Raw genomic sequence first — 10020 nt, 5'->3', positions numbered from 1 at the left:
CTTCTGGGACTAAAAGACCTGCCAAGAACAGTTTTAAAGGAGGAAAAAAAATTATTTGGTGGCTCACGGTTTCAGAGGTCTCAGTTCATAGACAGTGGGCTCCATTCCCCGGGGCTCGAGGTGAGGCTGAACATCATGGTATGGTGAAACAGTGTGGCAGAGGGAAGCTGTGGGGTTTTCCGGGAACCCCAGCCTCGGGCATGGTCAAGATGGCGCCTGACGCTGAGCCAGAGGCGGCCAGCTATACAGTAAACAACCAGCGAATTCCAATAATTGGCTAGTTAATGATGTGACTAGGGCATGCCCCCCCCTCGTGCACCCGTCCTGTGCCTGCAGCTGTCCGCGTTTATCTTGTGTACTCTCCCCTGATTGACTGAAGTGTATATAAGCCTGGTGGGTGGGAGAGTAGAGGCAGAAGCTGAGGAAGGCAGAAGCTGAGGAAGGGAGAAGCTGAGGAAGGAAGAGGGAAGCTGAGGAAGGGATGGAAGAAGCGGAAGAACCGGCGGCGACGACGGCGGCCGCGGCAGCAGCGGGAGCGGAGCTGGAAGGAGGAAGTACGCGGGAGTGGAAGGAGCTGGGAAAAGGAAAGCTGAAAGTGCAAAGAAGCTAGGGATAAGAGAAGCGTAGGAAAGAACCTGTGCACAATAAACTTCCAAAGCTTCAGACATTTGCCGTGTCTCTCTCTGCGGGCAGAGGGGACGCGACAGCTGGTGCCGAAACCCGGGACTATAAAAGGGACAAGGTAAGATATCTTAAAAAATTTTTTTTTAACAAGCTAAACCGGTTATAAAGAAGTCAAAAAAGGTAAACAGGTAAAGAAGTCAAAAAAGGTAAACAGGTAAAGAAGTCAAAAAAGGTAAACAGGTAAAGAAGTCAAAAAAGGTAAACAGGTAAAGGAGAGGCGCCTCGACGTTCGCGGTAAAGCGACTATCCGGATACGCGGAATGCGGTCCAATTAAAATAAAAATAAGGACACACGGAAGGTGGTCCGGTATCGGGACACGCCATTAGCGGTCCTGGCGCGTGGAACGCGGTCTAATTAAAGTGAAAGTAAAAACACGCTTGGAGCGGTCCAATTAGGTAGTACGTGAAAAGCCGCTATAAAAATTTTAATGTGCACTTGATAGTTTTCCTTTCAGCAATCTCCTTGCTCCTGGCAGCTAGGCCACTGTTATTGTAATTGCCATAACTAAAGCTATTCAGATTAGTAACAATGGGGTCTGAACGCAGCAACCCCTCAGGGAACCATTAAAAAACAATGGGAGCCATTGAGGAGGAGAAAAAAAAAAAAAAAAAAAAAAAAAAAAACAGCTAAAGTAAAGAAAAGCCGCTTAGTGTGCCACAAGGGGGATCTTCATGAACAGGGTCTAATAGTAACAGAAAAGAACGCTTAAAGAGAATGAAGTGAGGAAAGATTGAGTGGTGGTGACCTAGAAAATAATTGCTCAAAAAATCTAAGAACAAGGGAAAAAAGAGAACTTAGTCTAACACAAAGAACCCCCAAAAAGAAGTAACCAAGTGGTAGTGAAAACTTAAGAACAAGGGAAAAAGGTAGGAGAAACCTAAGCCTAATAAAAAGAGCCTCAAAATCTGTAGAACCTGCCCGTATTTGAGGAGCAAATGGAGATACCATCAACCATTGGAAAACTTTAAAGAGGCAGTTAAGACTATTGGAGACAGCTATGCAGAGCAGTGTTATCTGGAGCTAATTGGGGAAGCTCAGTGGCAAGAAATAGCTGTTGAAACTGCTTGCAGAAACATAGTGGCAAGGTTTCCCGATAGAAATGTTAATAGGAGAAGACCAATACATTTCAATAGATGCACAAAATCAGCAGCAAGGAGATAATGCCCTAACAAAAGACAAGAGATAACTATAGTAAAATCTGTTACACCTTATGCCCCAGGGCTGTGTCCAGGATGCAGAGGGGGGGTCATTGGAGCAGTGCCTGTCAGTCTATTAGAGATAGGGAAGGTAATTTTCTAGGTTTAAATCCTAAACTTCAAAAAAACGGGAGACAGGGCCCTCCCCGGGGCCCGCAACAAATATACGGGGTAATTCAACAAGTTCCCCGACGGTGGTATCCTCCCACAGAGAAGGGGAGCGCAGGGCCACCTCAGGGAGTGCAGGATTGGACATCTGTGCCACCTCCAGACTCATACTAACCCCAGATATGGGGGTGCAGATGATTGATACCGACTGGCATGAAAAAATCCCACAGAATAGTGTAGGGCTATTATTAGGTAGAGGTTCCTCAACACTAAAAGGACTTATAGTACACCCAGGGGTTATTGATCCTGATTTCACTGGACAAATAAAAGCCTTAGTCTCTTCACCAAAAGGAATTACGGTCATCTCTCCAGGGTATCGCATTGCACAAATGCTTATATTGCCCAGTTGACATTCTCTGTGGCCCAGTGAAAATACAAATAAAAGACAAGGAGGTTTTGGATCAACAGGAACCACTTTAATAAACCTTACTATGGATATGGAACAGAGGCCCCTCCTAAAATTAAAAGTGGGAAATATGGAATTTACAGGTTTATTAGATACGGGAGCAGACAAAAGTATTATCAGTGCAATGGTCTGGCCAAAGCACTGGCCATTGATCACAGCAGCTCAGAGCTTGAGAGGCTTAGGAGTAGCAGAGAGCCCCAATCAAAGTGCTTCCTCATTATCGTGGAAAGATACAGAGGGACACACAGGTATATTTCAACCATATGTCTGTAATGTTCCTATTAGCCTATGGGGACGAGATGTCCTGCAGCAAATGGATATGAAACTCACCACTGACCAGATTTACCAAGGGACTCCTGTAAGAAATATGTTACAAAATATGGATTATGATGATAAAAAAGGATTAGGAAGACATAGCCAAGGATCTACCCAACCACTGCCTTTACCCCCACCAAAAAATGATTCTCATGGATTGGGTTTTTCCTAGGGGCCACTGATAAACCATCAATCCCTATAATATGGAAAGATGATAAGCCTCGCTGGATTCCACAGTGGCCCCTAACAAAAGAGAAGCTAGAGGCAGCTCATAAGTTAGTACAAGAGCAGGTACAAGCAGGTCATTTACAACATTCTACCTCTCCTTGGAATACTCCAATATTCTTAACAAAGAAAAAATCAGGAAAATGGAGGTTATTACATGATTTAAGAGCCATAAACGAACAAATGTACCCTATGGGACCCGTCCAATGTGGACTCCCTCTTGTTACTGCACTACCAAAAAATTGGCCTACTATTATTCTGGATTTAAAAGATTGCTTTTTCTCTATACCCTTGCACAAAAATGATTGCTGGAGATTTGCCTTTACTTTGCCCTCTCTTAATCACACTCAGCCTGACCAGAGATTCGAATGGACTGTGTTGCCTCAAGGTATGGCTAACAGTCCTACTATATGTCAAATATACGTAGATAAAGCGTTAACAACTACTAGACAAAAGTTTAAGAGATTGTTGATTTATCACTATATGGACGACATACTTATTTGCCATCCAGAAAAAGAAGTCTTGTTAGAAGCATTACAATTTATGACTCAAGCATTAGAAAAGAGAGGATTAACGATAGCCCCTGAGAAATTACAATTGGAGGAGATCCAGGAATATCTGGGTACAAGGCTCGCTGCTACTACAGTCAGACCAATAAGGTTGACCATCAGAACAGATCAATTGAATACCTTGAACGATTTTCAGAAACTCTTAGGTGACATTAACTGGATTAGATCCTGTTTAAAATTATCCACAGGGGAATTAAAACCTTTATTTGATATATTAAAAGGTAATCCTGACTTGAATTCCCCTAGGAAACTTACTCCTGAAGCGCGGATATCCTTACAGCTAGTAGAGAATAGACTTCAGCAGTGTTACGTTGATCGTTGTGATCCTACTCAACCATTAAGTTTAATCATAATCTCAGAGAAGCATACCCCTTTTGGCATAGTTTGGCAAGGAGGACCTTTGCAAAGTATAAATCTCCCTAGCTCTCCAGCTAAAACATTGCAATCATATCCCCAAGCTATTGCTCAGGTAATATTCAAGGGAATAGAATCTTGCATTACTGTTTTTGGAATCCATCCGTCTATTATTATAACTCCTTATTCCACTCAGCAAATTAAATGGTTAATTAATAATGATGATGATTGGTCAGTATTATATTGTACCACTTCAGCTCAGTTCGATAACCATTATCCCCAACATCCCTGGATTCAATTCTGTAAAAATACTCCCATAGTTTTTCCAAAAGTGACTAGTGTCCAGCCTCTTAAAGATTGTGTAACCATTTTTACTGATGGCTCCAAAAATGGAGTAGGTGCAGTACTTATCGGTAAACAACTTCATACCATAATAGTTCCACCCAACTCCGCACAGGTTACTGAACTTGCAGCTGTAATATTAGCCTTTAAATTAGCAGATAATCAGCCATTCAATCTTCTATCTGATAGCTTATATATCGTTAAGGCTTTACAGGTTCTTGAGACGGTACCCCATATTTCTTCCATGTCCACGGTAGCTTCTTATTTTACTACGCTACAAAACCTTATCCTACAGCGTAAACATCTATTCTATGTAGGACATATTAGAGCTCATTCTAATTTACCAGGACCTTTGGCCAATGCTAATGACTTGGTAGATATGGCCACCAAATCAATTTTTGTCTTTTCCATAGAGGAACAAGCAAAACTCTTTCATGAAAAATTTCACGTAAATTCCACTACTTTGAGCAGAAAATTTCCTATATCTAAATGTATGGCTCGACAAATAGTAAAAAATTGTCAACATTGTGCTCCTTTAATCCCAGTACAATCCTTTGGAGTTAACCCCAGGGGACTGCTGCCTGGCCATATTTGGCAGATGGGTGTAACCCATATTTCTGAATTTGGTACTGTTAAGTATGTACATGTGTCAGTAGACACTGCTTCAGGGGTCATTATGGCTTCCGCTCATTCTGGAGAAAAGGTAAAGGATGTCATTCAACATTGCCTACAAGCGTTTGCTGGCTGGGGCATACCTAAAGTCATTAAAACAGATAATGGTCCTGCTTATACTTCCAAAAGCTTCCAGTTGTTTTTACAAACATTTAACATCCAATTAGTCACTGGCATCCCCTATAATCCTCAGGGACAGGGCATTGTGGAAAGAGCACATCTTACTTTAAAAAATTGTCTAAATAAACAAAAAGGGGGAATAGGAGCCTCCTACAAGTCTCCTAAAGATAAACTTAATTTAGTTCTTTTCATTCTAAATTTCTTAACTCTGGATAGGGACGGCCATTCTGCAGCTGATCGACATTATAATCCCCATAATACTTCTCAAGTATGGGCAAAATGGAAAGATATCCTGACAGGTTGTTGGAAAGGACCGGATCCAGTCCTTCGTTGGGTCCGAGGGTCTGTTTGTATTTTCCCACAGGATCAACTGACTCCAGTCTGGATTCCAGAAAGGCTGGTCAGAGTTTTACAGCATGCAAGTGATTCTGCTCCTCCTCACAATGGCGAGTCTGAGCCTTCCTCCAATAATGAAAACTCAGACGGAAAGGCAAACCCGGAACCTATGGGCCATTGTTAGCCTGGCCATATTTTTCATTTCTGACTAACATATTTTTTATCCTTTTCTTGTTTTTCACCAATTTCTCTACAAGTCTGTCAATTCTACTGATGATTTTTCAGGTCATGCTGTTTTTGGTGACAAGGATATTTCTAGCCTTTCTTTGCCTTAGCAGGAGGAATTTCTGTACTTTGCCGTTGGAATCATGCTACAAATCAGACCCAGAGTAGAGCAACTCGTTCTGCTGACCCTAGCTGTGATATTGCTTTTCCTCCCACGTCAGCTTGTGTATTTTCTCTTTTTTATGTTTCTACCAACTAACATTTCTAATAATACCTCTTAACTGTTCACTGTGTCCTATCTCTCACAATGCTGGAATGGTTCTTTTGCCACCTGTGCAATTTGCACATTTCTATCTTCCTACCAGTCCTAGTTTCTGTTGCAGATATAGAATTGCCAGTGCTATTATCAAGAAACAGAAGAGGCTTTGACATTGCAACAGCCGTGATCACTACCACCACAGTCTTTGCAGTAGCCGCATTGACATAACCACAACAACGATCATTCGGCCAAGAATGCAGTTGCAGCCTTACAGACCATAGAGACTCTATCAGAGAGTGGACTCATTATAAGAACAAGTGGATGCTTTGCAAGAACTTTTGGGACTGGGATGCGTTTATTCCCTGAGAGCTGCTTTGTGTTACCCATATTGTAACTCTATTGGGATGTATATTGTTTCTGTATTTGATATGGCTATAAGGTTCCTCTTCTGTTTATAGAATTGTCAAACAGTGGGCAAGCTTAGGAGCTATGGTGGTACCCCTCTGCCTTGGCCTTCTTCTCTTCATTCGTTTTGGCATGCATCTGCAAACTAGCCAATAGAGAGATCAAATTATTTTTCATCAGGCCATGACCGCCCTAAAGGCCGACAGCCCCCCATTAGTATGGCTCTTGATGCTGGATCGGTAGTCAAAGACGGGTAATGAAGTAGGTGGCTGTGTACCGACCTAAGACAGGAGCTGCAGCATGCTCTGCAGGCTCTGATGACGGGTAAGGACATATGCTGACCACTCAGCCTAAGACAGACACGGTCCCGAGCCTTAGTTTAATATTAAAGAAGGGGGATCTGTGGGGTTTTCCGGGAACCCCAGCCTCGGGCATGGTCAAGATGGCGCCTGACGCTGAGCCAGAGGCGGCCAGCTATACAGTAAACAACCAGCGAATTCCAATAATTGGCTAGTTAATGATGTGACTAGGGCATGCCCCCCCCTCGTGCACCCGTCCTGTGCCTGCAGCTGTCCGCGTTTATCTTGTGTACTCTCCCCTGATTGACTGAAGTGTATATAAGCCTGGTGGGTGGGAGAGTAGAGGCAGAAGCTGAGGAAGGCAGAAGCTGAGGAAGGGAGAAGCTGAGGAAGGAAGAGGGAAGCTGAGGAAGGGATGGAAGAAGCGGAAGAACCGGCGGCGACGACGGCGGCCGCGGCAGCAGCGGGAGCGGAGCTGGAAGGAGGAAGTACGCGGGAGTGGAAGGAGCTGGGAAAAGGAAAGCTGAAAGTGCAAAGAAGCTAGGGATAAGAGAAGCGTAGGAAAGAACCTGTGCACAATAAACTTCCAAAGCTTCAGACATTTGCCGTGTCTCTCTCTGCGGGCAGAGGGGACACGACAGGAAGCGGCTCACATGATGATCGGAAAGCAGAGAGAGAGATTCCACTCTCCAGGTACAAAATATATACCCCCCCGTAGCCATGTCCCCAATTAACAATTTCCTCCAGCCACACCCTACCTGCTTCCAGTTACCCTCAGTCAATCCCATCAAGGATTAATTCACTGATTAGGTTAAGGCTATAACCCGGTCATTTCTTTTCCAAACCTTCTTGCATTGTCACACATATGAGTTTTGGGGGGACACCTCACATCCAAACCATAACATCCCCACCACACCACTAACACCCACCCACCTTTAACAGTCCAAATGTCTCAGTGAAAGATGCACAGGTTACTTCCCACTCTTAGCTCGTTTCTGTTTTTCTCTTATTTTTTTCAAGAATTAACAATAGGGCTGGGGAGATAGCTCAGTTGGTAGAGTGCTTGCCTTGCAAGCACAAGGCCCTGGGTTCGATCCCCAGCACCACACACACAAAAAAAGAATTAACAATATATTCGAGAGTGGATTAAAACCCTAATTCTAAAATATAACCTGTATTAAATAATGGACTTGTTCAATATAATACAGGAAATTTAGGCTGAGAAGTTAGTCTCTTCATATTTGAAAGTCTTTCCCCCACCTGGGGACATACACAAATACAGTTGATGATACTCCAGTACTTACAGCTCAGCAGAACCTCAATTTCTGCACAAAGCAGTAAGAAAAACTGTTTTTCTATACTCAGCAATTCTAACATCAAACATGTTGCATCAAACCAAGCAATTCTCCCATTTTGTGGCTACCACTGCGTGTCCTATGGTTCAACTCACTTCTGACACTACCCACAGGTTAAGTGAGAGTCTCACAAGATCCCCTCCACCAGATGCCAATTGCCGAGTCCCTGGTGTCTCTTACTTCTGACTGGACAGCTATAAAGTGGAGGTTCCCACAATCCCATCCTCAGGTTAAGGGGCCTAGGAACCCGGGAAAACACTTTGCTTACTAGTACTGGTTTACCATCACTCAGATCTTTCTCTGTGCAGGGCAAACGGTCCGAGACTGCTGGGTTGGGCTGGACCCCCACACACAAGCTAAGGGTCATTATGGTCCACAGGCCTCAGATGACAACTCTGCCTCAGGGAGAGACACTGATCAGGCTCCTGCAGCTCTCCTGGCCATCATGCCTCCCATGGCCCCACTCCCTGCTTTGATGCGCCTTCTCTCTCCCTTTGTTCTCCCACCTCCTCCTGGCACGGGCCTCTTCCTTTCTTCCTGGCCCTCTTTCCCGCCTACCCTGTTTCCTGGCTTTATTCCTCCCAGGCATCCTGTCATACTAACCTCTTTGTCTCCTCTCCCTATTCCTTCAGTGACTGCGCGTGTGTGTGTGTGTGTGCGCGCGCGCACGCGAGCTCCATAAGACCAAAATTGCCTGCCAAGGAACTTCCTCCTCATTTCTTTTGTTTCATAAAAAAAAAAAAAAAAAAAAAAAAAAGCACTTAATTCATATTTAAACAAGTCTCCTCTGGGCACTTTTTTCTGTGTACCCAGGTAGCTTAAGAGGCAATCACTCTGTGGGAGGATGAACCATCCCGAGCAAGAGGCAGCTTTGTTGGGCTGGGCTGTGGGCACACACCTGGGTTTTGTTCCATACCAACCCCTTCCTCAGTTCTCCAGCCATCCCTCAGAACTCACAAATACTGAGTCGCCTCAGGGGTTTAGTCAGCTCTGGAGTGGAGTCTCTGGGTGACATGGGAGGCAGTACACATACCCTGTTCAAAAACACAAGTTGAAGTATTTCAGTGCTACACCTTTGTTCCCCGCTCAGCCTCAGGACTACAGCCTCATTTCCAGGGCTATCACCCCTGAGTGTTCCCTCTGTCACCAGCATCAGTCTGCAGTGCCTCACCACGGGCAGCTTGGCCCTGAGAACCCAGCCTACCCAACTCTGCTTTGCTTTTAGGAGCTGCAGAGCAGCAGCCTCCCCTGGTACTTTCTTCCTCCTGGCACTTTCTCCCTCCTTCCTGCAGGGGCTAATACGTTTTGCAGCCTTATGCTCCTCTTGGTAGAGAAAAGCAACCAAGGCATTTAAAAATGAAGGTCTCAGGGATGAGGGTGTAGTTCAGTGGTAGACTGCTTGCCTAGCATGCACAAAGCCCTGAATTCCAATCTTAGTTCCCAGGGTGGGGAGGATTTAAGTTCTCTTCAGAGAGAAAAACAGTGGTCACCCAGGCAGAAGACAGTCACATTTGTTGTGTGGAAAACAAACAAGGTCAAGGTCATGCCCTGCAGTCCTACATCATCTGGTTTCGCCTTCCCTTGGGGATTCAAGATGTCCCCTTTCTCTGCCCTATGCTAAACCTCCCTTTCTCCCTCCCCAGGCCCAAATCTCTGGAGTGAGCCCCCACTGCTGGCACTTGCCCACCAGCCCAGGCCATGGGAGCAGAGAGGACAGCATTTTTTAATGGACTTGCAACTGGACAGAGCCTTGGTCCATTCCTTTGCCTGTTTCTGTTCTGGGAGACTCAGCTGACCTGGCCCCTCCAAATCTCTGGAATCCAACAAGAGCCCTTTCTGCCCTGTTGGCCCTCGTGCCAGCCCTCATCTGCTTTTTTTGATCACAGTTCCAGCCAAGCAGAGCCATTTTTGACTGGAGGTTCCATTCATCCTTCCAGGCAGAAATTGAGAGGAAAATAATTTCTCCATAGAAGGAGAGAGCTCAGCAAATTTGGTTAAATTTGGTGAAGAATGAGAAAAGGGAAGGGAGGGAAGGGAAGGGAAAAAGTGAGGGAAGATTTCTGCTCTCTAGAACCCCCACCACCTTAAG

The sequence above is a fragment of the Sciurus carolinensis genome, chromosome 1, assembly GCF_902686445.1.
Source record: "Sciurus carolinensis chromosome 1, mSciCar1.2, whole genome shotgun sequence".
NCBI lineage: Eukaryota > Metazoa > Chordata > Mammalia > Rodentia > Sciuridae > Sciurus > Sciurus carolinensis.
The sequence above is the reverse complement of the archived record's forward strand: the minus strand, read 5'-3'. Positions refer to the sequence as shown.